Below are 23,134 nucleotides of genomic sequence, written 5' to 3' on the forward strand. Positions count from 1 at the left end.
AGCCGCATTGGAACCAACTGCACTAAAAGCATTCGCTGGGCAATTTACCCGGGTTCTTTGACTTTACCCCACCCCCTTTCAGGGACACTTGCATTCCAAGCACGTTCTTTGGGGGTGGGGGTGGTGGTGTGATGGGAGAGGTGGGGGAATGCGTGCCCTGAGGGCCTTTTCCCTCCCCTACTAAACAGAACTGCAGTTTCAGTGAAAAAAAGAAATCCTGCTTGTTTATCTGGATGTGATCGTGCATAAGGGGCTGGAACCTTCCCTTTGGGTGGCTGAGAGCAGGATCCTGTGTTCTCAGGAAAGGTGAGACAGAAGAACCAAAATATTTAGAGGAGAATGGGATACTGTGTACTTAAGCTGTGTTTTTTTCCAGTGGTTTGATTTTAAAATTTATTTGCTGACTTAGAGTAAGAAATTAGATCCCAAAAAGTTATAGTCCAGGGGTCCAAACCTCAGATGCCTCAGAGGCCAGGCAGGTGACATGCCATGAAGGGTGAGAGATTGCACATTGAACTCACAGGAATGTTCTTCACTTTCACAAAAATGTTGCGGTCTCCCTTTTTTTCTGGAAATACAGGACCCTCTTGGTCTTTCATTTTCTGGCTGTTGGTAGAGAAATATTTCTCTTCTGTAAGAGAAAATGCAATGTAAGCACCATGGTAAATGGCAGCTGACGCTCGGCCTGGGCGTTTAGGGAGATGAGTCTGAGAGCTGTGCCTGTCTAAGGGGGAACAGCTACCCCCAGTTCCCTCCGACCCTTGTCCTTGAGGCCCAGTGTCACCAGATCTTCCTATTTTAAGAAGCCACAAATCTACACTATTTAAAAGGTAAAATCTTTGGCTTTTTTTTTTAAGAAATAATTATAGACTCACAGGAAGTTGCAAAAAACAAAATGGTACAGGGTCCTATGTGAGCTTCCCCCAGCTTCCTCCAATGGTAACATCTTACATAACTATAGTACGGCATCAAAACCAGGAAATGGACACTGCTGCGATCTGCAGTCCCTGTTCACATCTCACCAGTTTATATATGCACTTGTGTGTGCGCGTGCATACGCATGCATGTGTACTCTGTGCAGTTTTATCGAGTGTAGATTTGTGTAACCACCACCGCAGTCCAGAAAGTCTTCAGTTTTTAAATTGTTTGTGCAGATATCTCAAGAACTCTGTTTAGGTCTAAAGAACATGCCGTTGGCCTGCTGTTAAGCTTTCAGTTTTCAACTTGTATTCTAGACTAGCCCTTTGATTGTTTTTTTTTCAGATAAAATTCATGGAATAGAAAACTCACCATTTTAACTCTTTGAAAGTATACAATTCAGTATTTTTTAGTATATTCACAGTGTTATGCAACTATCACTACTACCTAATTCCAGAACATTTTCATCACCCCAAAAAGAGACCCTGTGTCCTTTAGCATTCACTCCTCCTTCCCTCCCTCCCCTTAGCCCCTGGTAACCACGAATCTACTCTCTGTCTCGGTGGATTTGTCTGTTCTGGCCATTTCATACAAATGGACCCATACTGCCGTATGTACTGATCTTTTGTGTCTCACTAGCCCTTTCGTTTTACAGAGGAAGAGACTTGCGACCAGAGAGGGAAAGTGATGTGCTCATGAGTATACTGCTAGTGAGTGGCCAAGTCTGGACTTGAACCCAGAGCCAACACTTTTTGTCCCGTACCTTTCTGCCTCTCGTGATTCAGGTCTTCATTTTATTATATTCATATTATTATAATAGTATGATGACAATGATGAAACTACCACCCAGCTATTTCTTTTCAGTTGATTTTAATAAATGTGCTTAACAACAGAATCTTTTCTGTTACTTGTGCTGAGTGTTAAGGTTCTTCAGGGAGTCACTGTGGAAATGGGAATTGTAAGAGAGAAAACAAGTTAATTCAATTTAGTGTACCTTTACTGAGTACCTGCTTTGTGCCAAGTTCAGGGCCAAAAGGGATGAGTTAGATTGGACCCTAATGATCAAGGGATAGTCAGTTGGGGGAAACAGACAGAAGAAAGGATTTGAGGATATTGAGGTAGATGTCGTGATTGCGGGGTAGAGGGGGATGGCTTCAAAGGGCATCATCATTTGAGGGATGAGAGGGAGCTAAGAGGTACTGAGGCAGCAGAAGGAGAGGCCTGAGCAAAGGTTTGGACTCTAGGAATGGTACGTCTACACACATAGCTGAGCTGTGAGCTGACTGGTGATAGAGGCTGAAGTGGGAAGCTGGGGTATTGGAGATACGGCAGAAAGAGTGGGCTTGGGTCAGATCCCTGAGAGTCTTGAGGTCATCAAAGGTCAGATACCCCTGTAGATGTCTGAATTTTTCAAGCTGAGAATGGCTGAATGGAAGCAGAGTAGGAGAAGCCAAATTGGGAATTGAGTCTCCAGGGGAATACCCAAGTGTGAGCAGTTGGGGTGGGTATAGGGTATACAGTGGTAGAACCAGTATCTAAGAAGCAACAAGACTGAAAAGAATCAAGGCAAGAGAAGCCGGGAGACCATTCCAGAGGCTATGCCATGATGAAGTTATTCATTCCATAGGGCATCTTTGGAGGGCTCTTAGCCCTGTTCCCACTGGCCTGCCTCCACCTCTTCGTTCACCCACTCAGCAGCGATTTAATGAGCACTTGCTTTGTGCCAGGGACTGTCGTGGTGCTGGGGTTACAAGCAATGAACAAGTCAGGCAAGATTCCTCTGGAAGGCAGCATGGATAAATAAGATAATAACGGATTGTGATATGTTCTACAAAGGTTGCTTTTGCAGATGAGACTAAGGTTAGGTAGTCAGGGCTGGCCTCAGTCAAGAGTTGGTAACTGATCTGAGGTCCCAATGGTGAGAATACCTCAGGCCTGGCAAGAGGTTGGGAAAGAGCTTTGTAGTCAGAGAGAACCGCAGAAGCAAAGACCCTAGGGGGAAGGAGCCTCTGGCCATCTGCGGAGGCGGGGGTACTCTGGGCTTAGCCAAGATTTTCTCGCTGGGCCGGAAATCAGATAGAACAAGTATCTTGTGGAGGTGTCTTGTCTTAGGAGTAGAGGGGGAGGGGGGAGGGAACCACCACCTTTGGGAGGAAGAAAAGCATATCCCAGTGGAAGAAAGTATGAAGTCACTGAATCATTCAAAGTAGGCGTGCTTTTTTTCTTTTTAAAAGGGGAGCTAAAAATCATTTTGCTATTTTTCAACTAATTTTATTTTACTTTATGAGCTTTCTGACGTTCAGAGAACTTGGAAACCTTCATTCTCCCTCCTACTGAATCTGTGGAGTGGGTGGGAGATCTTTAAAAACCTCCCACAAACCCACTTTCCTCTGCCAATGGGTGTGGACGGAGGACAGCTGGGCAGTGGGACCAGAGGCAAGAGATGTTTGAGCCACCTTGGCATTGAGCATTTTGAAAGCTTCAGTGGTGTTCAAGTCCTGAGGATGAGGCACTGGGCATGGCCCCAGTGGGATTTGCTCTGGGAAATAGGGTCAAAAAATAGTACTTTTTCAAGGTCAAAAAAGGAGTTCATTTTGCATATTGTAGAAAGTCACTTAAAATAATAAATGTAGCGTGATATTTAAAAAAGCACAAAAGAAATAAGATAATTATTCTGATTTTTTTCTTTCCGGAGTCAGTCAGCCTCAAGATCAGTTGCGGATTTTCTTCAATTCTAGACGAACCTTCTGAGCAGGGTCCTTCCTAGTCCACTAAGTTACTGGCCTAATTAGTGGCTGCTTAGATTTCAGAGGCTAGTGACAAGTCTGAGTGGTTGGGAAATGGGTTGGCTCGATCATCTTTTAGCTGGGAGACATGAAATTTGAATTGTGTCTTGAAGGAACTTGGAGAGTTTGAAGGCACTATGTTGGGATATGGTGATTAGCCAGTCAAACAAACAAAAGACCCCTTAAAACTTAAACAAAAAGGCAAGCACGAGTAAGTGCTTCATGCTGTCAAGGAGAGAGACAGGGTACTATGAGAACAGGTAACCCAAGAGGCTCCCGATGGTCCAGAGCTGGTTGGCTGGTCTGGATTGATGTTTGGTAGGAATGAAGGTGGCTAATGTGACTTTCATAACATCCAGTATTGTCCTATATTCTTGGGATGGGGTGGAGATGAGGAAATAAATGAGAGAGGTGATGGTTCAAGGTGTTTGGCAGGGCCTAGAGCAACTCTTGTGATTTCTTTTGGAGGGGTGAGTCAGAGAAGGGTTATATTTTAGGTAAGGACATCATGGTACTGCAGGAAATAATGGATTGCCTAAAAATTAAGGACCACCAGAAGGGGCAAATTAGTATCTTGCACTTTTCCTGGACTTCTGCTCCACCTACGCTTGAGCCGAATTTGCATTATGGCTCAAGTGGAGGACCCTTAGGTTGAAGGGAAAGCTCGGGAGACTCCTTGTTCTAGGGAGAGATACTATGGATTGCTGCTAGGCCTTGCAATCAGGAAGGCTGACCTTGGTCAGTCGTGGGTATCTCTGGTGCTGGGCTGCCTGAAGGTCACCTGGTAGCATCTGGTGATGTTGGGTAAGAGATCTTTCTAGGCTGGTCCATTCAGGGAAGCATCTTACTCCTATCTCTCATTTTTGTGGTACACAGCGTTAACTTTGCCATTCCTGGCTTGAGATTGCTTACGTCATTACCTGACCACAAAGTGGAACTCTGGGAAGAGAAGTGCTCAGCTAGCTTGGCAGCTTTCCAGGCATTGCATTGATCTGCAGTATCTTGTTCTTTGGTGGGCAGTAAGGACCTGATCAGAGTGCTGTGTGCTTTGGAGCTATTCCTCGAAGGCCGCTTTCGATGACTGGATGCTCCCAGACCGTTTGCTCTGCTGTAGGGTGAGCCTACCCAGATGTACAAGGGCTCAGATCTGCTGAGACTGGACAGCTCCAATAGTTTATCTGGAGGCACTGGCATTGGGTCATGGTATATAGGCACTGGGGCAAAGAGGGAGGCCCCCTTCACTTACCCAGTTGCCATGCTGGCTGCTGGCATTCTGTGTTTTTTAGTTTATTTAAAATAAAAAGGAGTTAAGTGATGGTTGTCATAATGTGATGTAGGGAGTGGGTAAACATACTAAGAATGTGCAACTCCCCCAAAGCCTGGATCCTTGACTCCTCCCTGGAGGATGCTGAGTTAATAACCTTGAGGAGATTGTTCTGGAGCTCCTGAAGCCTCTGAATGAAAGATACCCATTTGGAAAAGGGTATCAGAGTGTGGGCATTGGAATATCTTGACTAATCCCTGGGCCTCTAAACCAGAGATTCTGATTTAGTAGGTCTGGGGCCCAGGAGGTTTTTTTTAGTTTTTAGGTGATTCTCATTTTTGGCCAGATTTGTGAACCTGCTTACTGGTTACAGATCAGGGAAGTGAATTTTGCCTCCTTGTTTATCCTCTTACTGGCCTTGAACCCTAACCGAGTCTGTATATTTAGTCTTGACTCCTCTTTATGCCCCTTTCCAAAAGCTTGTCTTCTGGGAATTCTGTCCCCTGGCTTTGCCTCAGCCCAGATCAGGGCTGGCGGCTCATCCTTTTCTTATCCATGAAGAAAAAGAGTACTCCACCTGGGGATTTTGATGGGCAGATATTCTGGGATATTTTCTCACAAAACTCCTGCTTGAGGCTTGACTGCATAGTAGATTCTGGCCATAGAAATCCAGGCCCTGAGCGACTGTCTTGTGACTGGCACAGGGAAAAATCTACTTACTGTCTTCTCAGAGACATCATGGAGTACTGGAAATACTGGAAGCCTCAGTATTTCTAACCCCATGTTTCTTGGGCCCTTCTGACTCTAGGATAGCATGGGTTGCCCTGAGGAAATCATAAGTGGTCATTGCCAGGGAGCAGGGCTGAACTGGCAGCATTCTTGATAAGGGCACTTGGCAAGATAAACTTCCAAGAGTGCCTCTGTGGGGCTGTGCATCGAGTCTCAGCAGATGTTGGGTCATGTGGCACAAAGCAGGAGTCTTTAAGATCCATAAGGTAACATGAAATCCAGGCAAAGCCAAATTGGAGGGGCTCTTCTCACTCCTTGCTTTTGCCCGTGTTGTCCTGCTGCCTATAATTCCCACCTTCCCCTCAGTTCGCCTCTGCCTGCTCCACTCCCATCCTGCTTTAGGATTCCTCAGGCCTCTGTCCTGCTGGGGAGCATCTAGTCACCTCAGCTGCACTAGGAGCCCCTGCTTAGTGCTCCCATAACACCTGTGCCTACTCAGCTCTTTCTGTTTATCCATCCATTTAGAATTGTTGGGTGTCTGGATCTTTAACAGAGCGACTTCAAGGCAAGAACTGGATCTTGTTCATCTTTGTGTCTCCACCACCTTGCACACTGCTTTGTGTGGAATAGGCTTCAGTAAATATCTGAGTGAAAAAATCAATACATTCTTGGAGGGGATGATATAAATAACTCCCGCGAAGATGTTATAGTTGAACATTGTTCGTTTATTACAGTGCTAGCATCTGTACGTAAGCTTATTTATAACCTTGTATTCAAGATGCATATTAAGGAACATTTTTCTAGCATGAAGAGTATTTCAGACAGTTTAGGACATTAACTGAGCACTTTGAAAGTAGTAGATGCATGATATTTGCAAGAGTTCTTTTGTACTTAAGCAGCAAAATTATTGAAAATGTCACATTAGGACATGAACCCTTAGGGAACCTGATAACTTACTCTTGTGTATTCTTTGCTAAATGAAGGTATGGCAAGCATTTTAGTACAGAGTGGGTTGGATACTTCATCTGTAGTTCCTTGAATTTGGTATTAGCTTTGAGACACACACACACATATGTATGTGTGTGTGTATATATATATATAAATAAATATTTTTTGCTTCATAATATAAGACTACTAAGCAATGGAGCATGGAGAAAGAATCCTGGATTGGCACTCAAGAGACCTAGGTTCTAGAATTAGCTCCGCCTCTAACTGTGGGAGTGGGCAAGTCAGTTTTCTGCTTATATTTAACTTGTATAAAATGGGAGTGTTGTACTTGTTCAGGAGTTGCAAATGTCTACAGGAATGAGGTTACCAACTTAAGTTGCTGTATGTACTCTACCATTTTTTTCTCTTGGAACTCAGCCTCTTTGTTTTGTGTTCTCACTTTTGTTAGAATCATAGGAGAGGGAAATAATTTCTGTAACCTCTGCAACAATACTGCAGGGGCAGTGATAAGCACAGCTCTGTTCTGTGTTGAGACAGTAGGGAGCGGTAGGGACTGTGACATATTGGAGTAGCCAAGCTGGCTTATGAAGGGCGCTGCTACTAGCACCAGCTGATCATTTTCAGATGTGAATGTGGGCTGTGTTGACAGATCCTCTGCTTTTTTTTTTTAGAGGAGCCAGAAATCTGGGATTTTATCTGATGTCTCTGATTTTTAAATTCTGTCTCAAATTTTCTAAACCTATCCTGCAGATAAATATAATACTTCTACAGGCTAGATGTGACCCATTGAGCTTTTGGTTTGTGATCCCTGTTACAAATGATCTCTAAAGCTTCTTTCTGCCCAAGATCCACTGATTCTAATGGGGGCCATCTCAGCTGGTGAACTAGATTCTTGTTCTACTTGGGAAAGTCAGGCTAGGAAGGGAGCGGGGCTGGAAGAGGAGGATGTGGGCTTTGAGTCTAAACAGGGTGCTTGGCAATTGGTGTTTGGATGGCCTCCTTGGAAGGAGGTCACAGGGTGCCTGATTCACACGTGGTGTTTTGTATGTTTGTCATTTCAGGGGTTGGCATTTGTTGGAAGAGTTTGTGAAACCCTCTCCCTGCCCAGAGCTCCGGGACCAATGCATCTTTCCACTACCTTAAAGCACTGGTGAATATATGCATTTTTTTTTTCTTCTGCAGTGAAGGGAAATCTTTTCAATGGACCGTAGAGTGTGATTTTCAGAGAACCGCACTGTCCTTTCTACTATAGAAGGAAGGACACTGGGCTAGGCCTAGGTGTATCTGGGTTCTGCTACCTTCTTGATTCTGTGGTTTTTACTGTGGGATCTTAAGTGAATTGTTTGACCTCTCTGGGCCCCAGGTAGAGAAATGAATCCTGTCCTGCTTAAATGAGAGTATGTGAGAATGCTTTAAAGGGGATGAGGTGCTGGGCAAATATAAAGTAATCCTATTTGGCTCTGAGATGTAGACAGGGCAATTCTAAACTAACAAATTAAAATATGAACACATATGTCGAAACATGGATTTTTAAATACCTATTTTCTGAGCCCTCCAGAGTGTTTCTTCAGGAGATCTGCATTTCCTTTTTTTCCCCCTTCCCACCACTGTAGCTGCCGTTTTCTTGAAGGATGAATTAACTGTATTCCACAATTACCTTCATTTTTATTTGAGATCAGATAACTCCACAGTTAACAAATGTTCTTCCTTTTTTGAAAGAAACTTAATTACTCATCACAGCAGGTAAATGTCTTGCTTCTGTGGCAGTTGAAAGAGGCAAAAATGGATCCTTAACAAAGTGTTCCAATGATGAGATGAGGATGCTTCAAGGCATGCTAGCTAGTTGATGTTGAAGTTCTCCCCTGAGCTGTTGAGGAGAAGGACCACCATGAGCCAGAGAGGCAGTATGACCCCTACATCTTGATTCCAGCCACACTTTGTTGAGAAAAGCTGGCTTTTTTGATGCTGACTGCCTGGTCAGCTCCCATCATGTGGAACAGGTGCTCGTATGACCAGTGACACACACCCCAATGTCATTGCCACTTGGGGAGCTTGCAGACTGCTGGGGTTGGAGTGGGAAGGAAAGGCAGTCAGGATAGGTGGGGCCCAACTCAGGCATGGGAGGCTATGTCTAAAGGGACACAGTGGACATTCTGGGTCCTACAACCGGAGTCCCACCTATAGGCAGGAACAGCTCTGTGGTGGGAGCCCTCAGGGAAGCACTTTGAGCTGGGTGGGTAGTTATGGGTGGGAGAGTGGTATGAAATGAGATCAGTGGTAGGTGGGAGCCAGATCCTGTAGGCTGTAATACGGAGTTTGGATGTTACCCTCAGTACAATTGGATACTGTTGGAGAAGTCTGAGTAGAATAATGATGTGATCTTCTTTGTGCTTTAAAATTATTTCTCTGGGTCCTGAATGGAGAACAGACTTGGGAGGCAAGAGCAGAATCAGTGTCATCTGTAAGAGGCCCTTCCAGTGGTCCAGGCAAGAGATAAGGATGTGGCTTGGATTAGCATGGTGATTGTCGAATGATGTGAATGGTCAAACTCAGGATATATTTTGAAGGTAGAGCCTGCTAGATTGGGTATGGGGTATGGGCAAAAAGAAGAGTCAAGGATGAGTCCAGTGTTTTTGGCTGGGTGAATAATGTTGCTATTTACTGAGATGGGGAATAAAGAGGGAGGTTTGGGGGGGTACCCTGAGAGTTCTGTTTGGGACATGTTAAGTTTGAGATGCCCATTTGATGTTCTTGTAGAGATTTAGAGTTGACTGGGGCTGGAAGTGGTACCTTTGAGAGTTATCAGCACGCAGATGGTGTTTAAAGCTATGAAACTGGATGAGATCACACTTAGGGAGAGAAAGGAAGGATAGGTAGGATTTGGAAAGAGAAAAGAGGAAAGGCAAAGGGTGGATTTTCCATATAAAATCCCTACTGAGAAGTAAAAGAAGACATATGCTAAAGAATATGGTATGATTCCATGTAATGCAAATATAAATTATTCAAATAAGATATGATATAAAAATAGCAATAAAGCTTCACCTTACATAAAAAATTTGAAACACTGTAACTCCTTCAAATCAAGAAAGTTAGTTTTAGAATTGCATAATTTTAAATCTGGTCAGCTGAGTGAATTATAAACTGCATTTACACAGTTGGCACATGGCCGTGCCTTTGGCTGGCAAGCAGCAGGATCCAGCGTCCTTTGCCAATAATAGCCTGTAATCTATACTGTTCTTTATGTGCACTGGAACTTCTACAAGCCATTTTGATGATTAAGTTTAATGTGTTGTTAATACATTTCAGATCTTTTTCATCCTACAGTCATATCATCCAAAAGTTCATTAAATGAAAGAAAAAAGTTCACTGAGTGAAAGTGCCTGAAAATCAGTAATTTTGCAAAGTTAGATGTGATAAAATTCTGTGAAAAGTCAAACAGGACCATGATTTGCAGGGCCACGATTTAGGAAATATTTAGAACATCTTTGAAATATCGAGGATAAAGGCTCCAACATAAAAAGCAGCAAAAATATACCGCGATGGTTGTAGTAGATGTACGTGTTTCGGGTACCACCCATATACCCCTTAACTGCCGTTGACTGCTGTGAGAATCAGTTCTGGATCATAGATGTTTTCCTCTGTTTGTGGGCTTCTGGCACAAAGTGCAGCTCTTCTGTATTGTTTTTGTCCATTTCCCAGAGAAAGTGCCCCACTGAGCTTCCCGCACAATCTCATTGGGTCCTTAGTTGTTCCATTTTCAGGTAACCTGGTGAGTTTCCTTAGTCTTGTCATCCCCAGCCACCCTAGACGGTTTTGCCCCCTTCCCACACTTACCAGCTCAAAGCCTGCCTCCCTCCTCCCTCTCGCCCAGGCTTCGGGCCCCACCTGTCTCCGACTTGCCCTAGTGAGCCTAGCCTCTCAGTTTGGCTCTCCCCAGAGGCTTTTGAATAGCCTCAAGATTGCCTTCTTTGAAAACATTTTCGCTTTTTCCCCAGGCCTCATCTTTTCAGGCCTTTTGTGAAAAGGACAAAAGAGTGGGAAATCAGTGCAGTTATTGCGGGCAGTGTGATAAGCAGCATTCTAAAATGTGCTATTTCAGATCGCTTGGGTAACAGGCAGTCTCAACTCTCTTTAACATGTATTTCAAGACCCCCGTATTTCAGTGAAAATTATTCTCAGCGGTACTTCTGGAGCGTCTAATCTCTGGAACATAAGCATTGATTGTGTAGCATTCTAGATCTGTAACCAATGGTTTATGGCAAAAATGAAGGTTTCAGTGGAATGGTATTCATGATGACTGGCATCAACCCTGCTTTTCATTTGTCTTCTTTTCTCACAGAGTGGAACGTAAATAAAATTAAAAAGAAAGAAACTTACTGACAATCATGCGGGGAGGATTTCTCCTCCTTGCTTCCTTCTTAGTAAGTGATTTTAGGAATTAAAAAAAAGATGGTACCTTCCCGTGTCCCTGGAGACTTAGAGCGGTGGGGCATTTAAAAATGGTGGTATCTTCCTTAAGTTAGAAAGCAGAGTGCAGCCTCTTGGCTTGTGTGTGTGTGGACCATCTCAGGAGGAGATGCTGGAGATGAGTAGGCTTGTGGGGAGGGCAGTGGTGTAGGAAGGAGGCTTTTCACTCTATACCCTACATTTTTTGGTACCATGTTTATGTATTAGCTTTAGAAAGCATGATAGTATCCTTTGCAGACTTAAGAAATTATCTAAGAAAACTTCAATTTCCTTCACTGCTTGGTTTTGTGGTGCTCTTGCCCAGGGGGGTATTGTGACTGAGGCCGTTGCCTCTTCAGTGTCCTTTGCCTTTATCTGTTCTGAGGCTTCATGTTCATCGGTAAGTTGGGACCAGGCTTCTTTAACTTGAATTTCAAATTTTTGCATGTATAGGGATATGTCAATCAGGCCAATTTCTTCTTTTCTCCTTCCTTTCCTTCTTTTGGAAAGGATTTAAAGCTGTTTCTGGCCAATGTTTTATTCAGTTGTTTTAGACAAATATGAATTTGAAATGAGGTGCGCTTGCCGTGAGTTGAGCCATAAATTATCATCCTTTCAACTGGACATTTCCGTGTTGCCCTTTAAAGCAAAGTCTCATTGCATTGTGAAACAGGACATGGGATTTGGAATCCATTGTCGTTGATAGTTTCTAACCCCAGAGTTCAGTCAAATTTAAAAGCAACCCAAACTCATTTTCCTCATCTTAAGAATCTCAGCTACTGTAGGAAAATGCTCAAAATGGGATTTGCGTAAGTGGTCCCTTTTCTGAAAGTGAAGGCTAGAATTCAGTCTCTAGGACCAAAGCTGCTGATCACCACACTGCTGTTTGGAGTGTGTGCTGTTGGGGGCAGTTTCTGTGGGGTCATTGTCTACAAGTATCTCCCTGGGCTGCCATATTGGTTTGTGTCACCAGAGGTTCATAGCTCGCTTTCTGGCCAAAGTTATTGTGTCCTACAGAGACATAATAACCATTTTGTACAGCAGCAACATTTCTCAGGTGTTGGTGTTTCTCCAAGAGATTTACACATTTGATTTTGTACTTTTTAAACAGGAAGTTGTATCACGTTTGCCAACCATGTGTAAAAACAAGATATTTTCTCCTTTTCCATCCAGTGACTACGAACAGTGAAACACATCACTGTCTTTTCTCTTTTTTTTCCTAGTTTGGGGAAGTAAACATGAGATCGTACTTGGGGTTATCGCTAAAACCGACAGATCAACATCATCTCCAGTGATTACTGAGTGTGATGGGAAGAAATCATTCTGATTGCTCCACTGACTAATTTAGACAAGGCACCATCTGATTCCTACTTCACAGCAGTGCCCTCATCCTGCAGTCCCCTTATCAACATAGAGATGACTCACCCTGTTTTGCTCAGAGAGATTTTTCTCTGGTCTGCTGATTATGGCAGTGATTAAATAAAAATGGTTTCTGCAGAGGTATGCTTGAAAAAATGACTGCGTTATTTGTGCTTGAACTTGCACAGTTGAACTTTCACTATTATAATCATTTAGGTGTTGGTTCTTAGGCTTTTGGCAGGGAGGGGTCAAGAACCCCTCTAAGGCACATCCTCGCATGCACAGTTTGCATATATAATACTTTTAGATTTTCAGGAGGTGACAATTCCTACCCGGTTATCGTGCCTTCTAACTTAGTCACACAAACCATTAGTGTACCATTGTAAAATCGGTTGCATCTGGACAGCTCTGAGTGGTAGGTCCCGCTCTAGGATGGCATTTCTATTAGATGGAGAAAATTTAGTGAAGATAGCTGTGTTTAAGGCAGCCTAACTTCAGTGAAACTTGCAGCTTCCAGAATTGTCCCAATATGGGCTCAACAGCTGGAAATACTCTTATGTGAATTGTTATTGTTTTAATAAAAAAAGGAGGTAGAGGCACCTTTATCCTTTTTGCTTTTTAACAGCTAATTTCATTTTTTTCTCAAGTTCATTTATTCCTGCTTCCCCCCTCCTCTGGCCAAGAGAAAAGTTATTATAGAAAAAGTTATTATAGGTTTAAAAAAAAGTGTATAGAGATCAACCTTCATTTTCCAACAAAATTTGTGTTTCTAAATGTTGCATTTGTTCCTGAGTTAATCATGTTTATAGCATTTTTTTTTTTTTTTTTTTTTTTGCTGAGGAAGATTAGCCCTGAGCTGACATCTGTGCCAGTCTTCTTCTATTTTATATGTGAGTTGCTGCCACAGCATGGTTGACGTGGTGCAGGTCCATGCCCAGGATCTGAACAGGTGAACCTGGGTGCTTAAGTGGAGCACGATGAACTTAACCACTAAGCCATGGGGCCAGCCCCAATGTTTATAGCATTTTTGTCCTTTGTGGCAGGTTGCAAACCAGCTGTCCACTAAATACCAGTGTTTTAAAAGTTTTTGAATTAAGTGACCAGAACTTTAAATGTCAGGACATTTTACATAATTTGATTTCTAGCTGCTCTTGACAATTAGAATATCTCTCGGTTTTGGGCCATATTCTTGCATGGAACAGTGTGGGCTGGAGTGGAACCAGCAGTTGTCCCCTCACATGGGGCACACGAGTCTCAGTTTGCTGCAGTGCCCACACCACCCATTGTTACCTGTTTGGCCCTCTCAGGCTATTGGTTTTGTAACCCCTGACTTACAGTTTCAGTTTAAAATCCTATCTTGAAAAATCAAGGGATCTTGAGATTCAGCAAAAACATCATTTTGACATCCTCCTTTTTAAATCATGGAAACCAAATTTAAAATGATAGGGAGAGGGGGCCGGCCCCGTGGCCGAGTGGTTAAGTTCGAGCGTTCTGCTTCGGTGGCCCAGGGTTTCGCTGGTTCGAATCCTGGGCGTGGACATGGCACTGCTCATCAGGCCATGCCGAGGCGGTATCCCACATGCCACAACTAGGAGGACCCACAACTAAAAATATACACAACTGTGTACCAGGGTGCTTTGGGGAGAAAAAGGAAAAATAAAATCTTAAAAAAAAAAAAGAAAGAAAGAAAATAAAATGATAGGAAGAAAATAGTTGGGGCAGTGCAGTAGTGAAACAAATGTTTTTGTCCTTAAAGAGAGTTGTGCATTTTTAAATGAGGGGAAGGAAAGAAAGCAATAATGTAATTTTTAAGTATTCTTTACAAATACCAAATCATTATTAGTTTTGAAACATAGCATGCACTCTGTATAATGTAGTTTGCTCATAAAATTTGCATCTTGGGAACATTTATATAAATCTACTAATTATATTTGCTCTTAAATATTTCCAATTTTTTTCTTTCAAGTAGAACTGAACTACTGAACTTGAAGGAGCTGAACATTTCTTAGTTTTTCCCTTTTTACAATAAGCAGACAAAAATATAAAACTGTTTCATTAAAACGTTGGTGACTTCTGTCACCCAGAGTTGTTAGTTTTTTGGGCCCTGGTTCCTTCCAAAGCATCTGGTAGATTACAGGAAGGGAACTTCACATGAACAAGGCAAAGCCAGCAAACCCACCGAGAGCTTTAATAACCATCTGCCTTTAATCTAAACCAGCCCTGTTTTATGAGCTATTGTGATCAGCAGTTTCTATTTCCTCGAATAATGCCTTTTTCCTTTTAAAATCCTTGTGAACTTCTGAAAACGAAATGCTAACCAGGATAGAGACAACAGCTCGATCCTTTTTCGTTTTTAGCTTCTTGGGTTTAGGGTGAAAGCTCATCCTGGACTTTTCACATGCTGACCAGGGGATGAGGAGACTGGAATTTTCCCCTGGCTGCTGGCTGGGCCCCGACTTGCCACCTACCCTAGGACAACCTACCGACCCTGGGCTTGCTTTGTTTCTTACATAAAATGAGATCATGTTTGGGTTTCCCGCAAACACTGACAATCTAGAATTCCCTTGTTCTGTCACACACAGCACTCACTCAGTGCTAGCATGTGTTTTGGAAAACTCTGGAGTACTGGCTACATCACAAGTTCTATGGAGTGAGAAGAGCAGAGTCCCCATGGAGAAGGGTTCCTAATGTCATCATTTATTCCTTGTGGTTACCTGTAATAAACACAAAAGAAGAACTAAGTCTTATGAGTCTTGTACTGTGAGCTCATGATGTAACCCTGAACTCGCAGCACTGGGAGATAACTCCAGCTCTGTTGAGTAGATGGCGCAGAGGTGAACTAGGCAGAAGGATTTTTCTATGGAACATTTCCTATGACTGAGTCTCCCAGGCCTATAATCTGACCCATGTTCACTGGTTAGACTACTCTCACACTTAAATTTTGCAATCCGGGGTGATTATTTTCCTTCCTTTCTTTGTGGCGGGTCCAGCACCCATTGCATACCATCTGTTGACCATTATGAATCAAAATCGTTGACCAGAACAAAAGATAAATGGCAGGCAGACAGGCTTTAACAGAGTAAACAGTACATGTTGTGGAACCTGCTCAGCGCAGGACGGTGCCATGCAGGCGGCTAAGGGCGCTTTGTAGTGGGCCTCTGTCAGCAGTTGGCTGAGAGTGTGGTGTTCTTCTTTTCACGGGCTGAGAACTTATAATGGCACTTAGAGCATGGAAAAATAAAATACAGTATAATGTAATATGTACGGGATATCCATTAAACCTATTGAGTATGTATTTTATATTAAGTGTATTATTTGCTTCACGAAATTTATTTCAGTAATAAATGGCACTAAGATGATTCAGTGCTGCTTGGGTTGGTGTTAAATGGGCTCTTGGCAGACGAGCAAAGCAGGGACTAGGAACCCTAGGGTCTAGGACTAGAGACCAGGCTTGTAAAGGCCTTGCCATTATAGAAAGGATCTTCTTGCAGAATTCTAGGCTGCGTTCTTGATCATATGCCTGAAGATACGGTGTATTTTGCAACTCTTTAGATTGCCTCTTCAACATCAAAGTGATTATTTGTTTACTTGTTTATTCAGCCAGCAGTTATGGAGTAGCTGGTAATATTTACATGATGCCTTTGGCATGTGGAGTACATCCATGTACCTTATCCTCCATCACTGTACTTGTTTCAGAGCCCAGTCGAATGTATGGGCCACAGGCTGCACTGGCTGATGAGTGTGGTTTCTGTTTCCTAATAGAGTCTCTTTCCTTTGTATTTGTGAGCAGAGATATGCACAGCTTGGCCTGGGCTATTTAGGAAGGAACTTGGGACAGGTGGGCAGAAGGGTTGCTATGGGAGCTGTACTTGGACCGTCATTCCCAGAAACAGAGGAGGTGGGAATCATCCACTGAACCTGAGTGGGGTGGGTGGGATGTGGCTGTGGCTCTGAGGAAGATGGAAACTATTTGGAACAGCTGCCGTGGGTCAGTGACTAGGGGCTGAGCAAAAGCTGAAAGCAAGGCCTGCTGAGTGACTGGGAGCTTCTGTGGACAGCAGGTGTGGCCTGGCTCTGTGACTCAGGGACAAAAGTTAACTGGGGGGCAGGGGTTGGATGGTTGCTTGGTGATTGACCTGGAGTTGGCATAAACTGACCCTGAAGTGTGTGGCTTTATAGGGAGATGTCGAGGTGAACAGCAGGGCAGGTGAGGGGCCCCAGGGCTGCTGGACACTAGCTCTTCTTAGCGTGGCTTGTAAGGCCCTTTATCTCAGAACTCCTCCCACCATGCATGCCCTGTGTACTTTTGTACATATTATTCCTATCACCCTTTCCTTTGGCCTAAATGCCTTCTACTTCAAACCCTGGCCCAGGCATCACTCCTGGGAAGCTGTTCCTGATTGCCCTCTGCTCCGGTCTGTGCTGGGTCACATGTCTCTCCCTCTGTGCTGTAGAAGCTTGTTTACAGGCTGTTGGCGTATGTGGACTGGAAGGTTCCTTGCTTGCAAGACCGTTCTAGTGCCCAGCAGAGCACCTGACATACAGAAAGTGTTCAGTAAATGCTTGCTGAATGGAGACATAACTGCTTTGCTGCAGTATTAGCAGTATAACAGAATGGTAGAACTGAAAGAAAACTACAAGATCAGCTAGTTCAACTCGTTCATTTTATAGTTCACAGAGAACTGAAACTCAGAGAGGTTGAGTTCCTGACCTGATGTCACACAGCTTGCTCAAGGCAGAGCCAAGACTCAAATTCACCTCCTCTGACTCCAAATGCCGTGTTCTTTCCACGGTACCCCAGCAACCTCCACAGGCATGTGTGGATCAAAGTATGGGAAGATGGCAAACCCCTGCCTCTGCTTAGGGCCTGGTTACAGCCTAATGTCACTATTCACAGTGTCATGTTATCTCATTTTTCTGGTGGGGAGGAAAACTGTGTCCTGACAGGCTGAGGAGCTTTTCCTCTGCATTGTGCGAGGTTTACAACAGTCCTTACCTCACTGCTTCCCCTTCCCTTTCCGGGTTTGTCCTAGTTTATCTTTGGTTGGGGTAAGCATCAGCAACTGTTTCTAAGTAAACAGAGGAATTGCAGATTCAGGGTTTGGTTTCAAACATTCAGTGCTTTTTGCTTCAGCCTGTCCCCTCCTGGCTGCTATCACGGTTCTTCCTGTCTCCTGATTGCCCTGATTTAGCTTGTGCTAAAGACTGCTAGTGCACGATGGAAGTTTCCTACTTGGAGCAAGCAGAAGAGCTCTGACAGAGCCCTGGAATGGGGAAGGCTTAGGAGAGAGAAAGCGGACACTTGTCCACTTTTTTTTGTATCGGTAAAAAAAAAAAAAAAAAAAAAAAAAGTGAGTGTTGATTGCCAAACCCATCCCTGGAGCATGGGATGTGAAGGGAGGTGTCTAGAAAGGCTTGTTTGCATATTTTGCATCTCAAAACTTGCCTCTGAGCTTTTGGATGATATTTGACATTTAGAATGTTGTGTTTAGGGTTAAAGTGTCCGAGTGTAGGGTGCGGCTCATTCCTTTACTGCCTGTTCACCGAGGACGCAGCTGTGTGAGGTTGGTTCCCGGTCACTGCAGGTCATCTGAACTCTCTCCTCATCTCCCTTGGTCTGAAGTACCTCCTGAAGTTCCAGGACTGGAGGTTCACTCATTTGGCACTGGGGATGGGGGAGTGACTGGTTTTAGGCTCCTCTGTTAACTGACCAAACAGTATATGGCGAAAAATGCCCATTTTGGAAAAGCTACTCTGGATGGAGATTGGGCTCTTAAATTCCTTAATACTTTAGGGAGCTCTGCAGCACTGCTTCCCCTTAGCACTTCCATATTCCCCTCACTTTTTCTTTTTTTAAGTAAGAACGAGATGATGTCCAATGCCCCCTTTAGCTCTAGAATCCTGTGGCTTGGAACAAGCCCAGTGTCTTTGGTGTTAGGGGTTTCTGAAGCCTCTTTGGACCTTCTTGGCACCCAGCCATGTGGGAGCCTGTTTCTGCATCTCCCTGGGCTGGTCTTGAGTTCCAGTTATTGAGCTGGAAGTAAATCAGCCAAGGATTTGGACTGTGTCAGGAAGTATTTTAATTTGCTGTATTCCCTGCTTGGCATCTACTAATTTCCTTCAAAGATGTCTCTTGGAAAAAACTCCAAAGTGCTTGTCTGACTGATGAGCTAAGAAGACATTCCAACCAGGCATTTCCATCCAGGGAGCTTGGCTTGTTGGTTACGGGTCATTGGGTTGAGAAGGATGTCACCAAATTTAAAATGCTCCTCACATCCACTCCTCCCTGCCCACCTCCACTGGCAGTGGCCCTTATGATGGCTGGTTTTGAGCATGACAATCTTGAGACAACCAACTTTGACTACAGCAAGTGTTGACCAGAACGGGTTTCTAAGGTGTCATCCATCACACTGCTGGGCTGTGACCTGAAGGTGTATTCTAAGAGGCGGCCTCTCTTGAGCCCCAACCTGGAGCTTTTCTCTAGGGGTGTGTAATTTTTCTGTGTGATGCCAGAAAATTGTGATTCTTAAGGGGAGAGTTAGAACGGGGCTCTGATGCTAGGAGCTGTGTTGGGATCCAATCTGGAAGCTCTCTTGATGATCATCATAAGGACACTGATAGAGTCAAGACTTGACTACTCTTCAATAACTGCTTTAGGCTCTTGGTTCATGTGGAGCACGTGGTCAACCAAAGAACTACCCCATCCCCAGCTTCCCCCAGAAATATGTAGACTTCACATGTATTCATCTTAAACTTCATCTTGTTAGATTTGATTCATCTTATAAACCTATGAAGAAATTTTAAAAGTTATCTTTCATCATCTAACAAGGTGGTGATCTCTTCCTCATTTGTATCACCTCTAGACACAAGGTATTGACTAAAATGGACAGGGCAGGGCTACGTCCACCTGCCTGTGGCCTGGTGGGTCAATCATCTCTAGATAAACCTGCCTAATTGCTCATTTTTCTTCTGTCATATTCACAGGAATATCATGGAACTCTGTTAAAGCCTGGCTCAAATGAAGTTACACTAATCTGAACAATCAGTCTAATAAATCTAATAAAAAATGGGAATTGGTTAATTTGGTACTTATTCAAACCTGTTCTTGGCGACCACCACTTTTCTTAGGTATTCATCTGTTTACTACTCCGGGCTAGAATTTTTCTGGACATTGATGCCAAGCTTCTTGGTGAATCCTTCTAGAATTTTTCTTTTGTTAATGATTGAGTTCCTCATCTTTCAACACCATTCCTTTCTCTGAGACTTCTGAAGGATTACTGACAGTGATTCATCTGTGACACCTGCTCCTACTTCGGCTCTCTCTGGATGTGGTTCATCTGAGCCTGAAAACCTGACGTTACTTGAAGTGGCTGTGGCTCTCCCAGCTCCACACCTGTCTTCTGCTTCAGTTGCCTCGTACCAGAGTTGCCTTTTCCAGTGTGAGGAACGTTCTCTCAGATGGAGGAGGTGGAAACTGCACAGGCAAGGAGTTGTCTCTCTTGTCTCTTTTGGTTGACATGTTACTCTGGCTGCCCTAAGCAGGCCTCTTACTTCTTGGCTTTTCTTCTTGCTCTGATGATAGCTTAAAAATACCCAAAATACCTCCCCTGATGGTTATTCGCATTTCTCATGTGTTTTGACTCACCCTAGACATTAGCCTTTTGGACTTTCCTCTGATTGATAAATACTACCATCCTTTGTTCTGCTTCAACTCTGTTCCCTCCTCCTGTGGCCCAGACATGCAAATAGAGCCTTCTGATGCTAGGAGTGCTTTGCAGCCATATAAAGGACTTTCTAGGGCTTTCTTGGCTTCAGTCTTGCCCACCCTCTTTGGACCACAGGAGTTTTTCTCCAAGCTCAGATAACCTCTGACTCCCTGTTTATCCTTCCGAGAACTTCGCTTCTCACCATCATGTTCCCTCTAATTTTAAGTTGTGACTGGCTCTCTGGACTGTGTGGCATAACCATGCAGGACTGAGTTAATGACTCAGGACAGGATTCAGCCCTGCCGACTGCTCAAAACTTTTCTTCTCACCCTGACTCCCCGAGAGACCAGCTCTTCAGAACTCCCACCCAGGGCAGGGCTGGGCTGGGTCCACCAATACCTCTGCCAGGGTTGAATTCTCGAGGAGTATCTGGGCCTCTCCCTGTGCTGAGGCACAAGACCAAGGCCGCCCAGCCGCTGGGTCAGAGAACCAAAGGATGAGAACAGGCCAGGGATGGGCCGGCAGAGAGAACAGGCTGCCTGAACTGGAAGCAGGACATTTGGGAAAGTAGAAGAGGGGGGAGATTGGAAAGTTTGCTTGTGATGACTCTGAGGACTGACCCTCAGGTCTGTCATCTGGGGGATCCAGGCAGCAGGGCATTGCACTTGTCTGCAAGAGGAGTCCTTTTTGGGAGAGTGCCCTCTCTCAGAGTCGCCCATCCTATTTTCGGACAGTAAGTCAAGGGGCAGCTCTGTCTTGGTGCCTGGAAGTGCCTCACATTTCCTCATTTTAGACTTGCCATTCCTATAAAAGGAAAGCATCTTAACTCTATTATTACAGATTCAGGATCATTAAGACTCAGGCTGGATTGAAATTTCTCTCTTTACTCTCTATGGAAAAGGATTTACCGAGAAAAATCTCGGTGAGGGATGTTGATTTAGGGAAAGCTTTTTAAAGGACCCACTTTAGGAATGTACATTTGCATGCAAACAAAGACAGTGCTAATTAAAATGATTCTCACACAGTCATTTTAGCAGTGTGGGGATTGCTGCTTGGCAACACTTGTATAGTGGAAGTGAGTGTACTTGGGAATAATAAAATATTCTCCTTTCCTCTGTCTAACCAACTGAGACATACGAGTGCCTTCTATGCGCGAGGTGCTGTGCTGGAACCAGGGGCTGGGGGTGGAAGGTCAAGAGTTTAAAACCGAATGTGTGCCCTCTGGGGTGACCAACTGAGGGGTTTCCCGTGGTCACCCTACCTCAAGAATTAAAAGGTTAGTAGGGATGAGCAGAGTGCCTAAAGTGTTCCATTGTTGAGACAAACCACACTTGTTCACATTGTTTTAAAACTGTCAGCATTCTGCTCTATTGGGCTTTTTCCCCTCCAAATTGAGTAGTCCGATTCCCTTTTGAAACTGTATCCCACATCTCAAATATTTGTCGTCATCATCATCCTCGCTGGCATCAGCTATCATGGGCAGCTGCTGTGCGCAGGGCTCCGGCCTTGGCCCTGGGGTGCGTGGGTGGGGCTGATTTAGCATTGAGGTGGCATGAGAGCCTTTCAGCTCCTGAGGGAACAACACCTCCTCACCTTTTTAAAAAATACTGTTTTCGAGCACGGTAGGTGCAGAGTAAATATTTGTTACCTTTGCAGTTAAGAGTGCAGGGTCCAGAGTCACACTTAGACTAGGTTTCAGATCCTGGCTCTCTGCCATGTGCTTGCTTTATGGTCTTGGCTTGCTTGTGTCTTAACCTCTGAGCCTCATTTTCCTCATTTGTAGAATTGGGAGTAATCTGAGGGGTTTGTTATGATGGGTCCTAATAATAATGATGATGATGATATAGGCTTTCTGGTATAGCTTACAGTAGCACATACTCTGGAGTCAGGCCGCCAGAGTACAAGTCCTACTTCCTAGTTATGTAACATTGGGGGGTTATCGAGCCTCCTTGAACATTAGTTTCCTTATCTATAAATCAGGGAGAATAATAGTACCTATATCAGAGGGTTGTTAGAAGAATTGTACAACACCTCATGCCTGGCATATAGTGTTATATAAACATTTGCTAAATTTTGAAAGCTATTAATTGTTTCATTTTGGCTCTTATAGAATTTCTGTGACGTTACACAGGGCAAGAGTTACTCTCACATCCCCTATTTTTTGTTCTTGTTATATTTAAGGGGCAAAACTGAGATTCTGGGTTAAAATGGTTAGCTGAAGGGATCCTGGCTAGTAAATATTGAAACTAGGACCAGAACCCATGGTATTTGCCATAAAAAAAAAATACAGGTACATCATAAACATTTATCAAGGGCACATGGGCATGTGTGAAAATGTGAAGACTTTGATATAGTAAATCTGGGGACAAGTGAATAGTGTATCTCTCTCTTCTGCACCCACTGCCCTCACTCAAATGTGCCATGATCCCTCGTCAACTGCCAACCAAGGTTCATTCTCTCAGTTCCAGTGTTGGGCTTGTACCCTCCAGTTGGGTCTCTGGGACCTACCAAGGTTCCCATTAAACCTCTTCCAGATTCTCCCTGTCTTCATTATTGTTACCTGTTCTCTGTCTGGACTCCCTTTGGAGGCCACAAAATTCTATTGTATTTATAGACCTGATTCCAGAACCCTTTAGAGGAGCTGTTTCATTGAGGAGAAATGCAGGCTACCTAGGCAGGCTCTCCCTCCCCCACCTTTATATTTGGGGTTGAAACTCTTCATTCCTTGTGAGAAACTTAATTATAAAAGCAGTGTATCAGGGAATGTAAAAATAGCTTTAAAACACTTGCATTTACCAATCTCTTGTCACTTAGGCAGATATCTTAACCTTTTCATGTTTGTTCACAAACATGGGCACTTCTTAAAAATGCTGCAGTGTGAGGAGTTATAATGTAAATATTATCCTATATGAGCTGTGAAAGGTGCTTTAGTATTTAAGTCCTATTTTTGAGCTCTGGAATTCAATTCCTTCCTGTTG

The 23,134-nt window shown here is 43.9% G+C and overlaps 1 protein-coding gene across 50 annotated transcripts in view; it reads left to right on the top strand.

The window, feature by feature from the left end:
- The window catches only part of SORBS1 (sorbin and SH3 domain containing 1), a 219,602-nt gene that overhangs the window by 52,429 nt on the left and 144,039 nt on the right, over positions 1 to 23,134 (top strand). For 40 of the 50 annotated variants that reach the window (XM_070224153.1, XM_070224126.1, XM_070224134.1 and 37 more), the window contains exon 2: positions 7,707 to 7,795. The exons of the other annotated variants lie outside the window; for them this stretch is intronic. The gene's annotated coding sequence lies outside the window, so the exon portion shown is untranslated. The remainder of the gene's footprint in view (positions 1 to 7,706; positions 7,796 to 23,134) is intronic. 50 annotated transcript variants of the gene reach the window in all.

The sequence above is a fragment of the Equus caballus genome, chromosome 1 (genome assembly GCF_041296265.1).
Source record: "Equus caballus isolate H_3958 breed thoroughbred chromosome 1, TB-T2T, whole genome shotgun sequence".
NCBI lineage: Eukaryota > Metazoa > Chordata > Mammalia > Perissodactyla > Equidae > Equus > Equus caballus.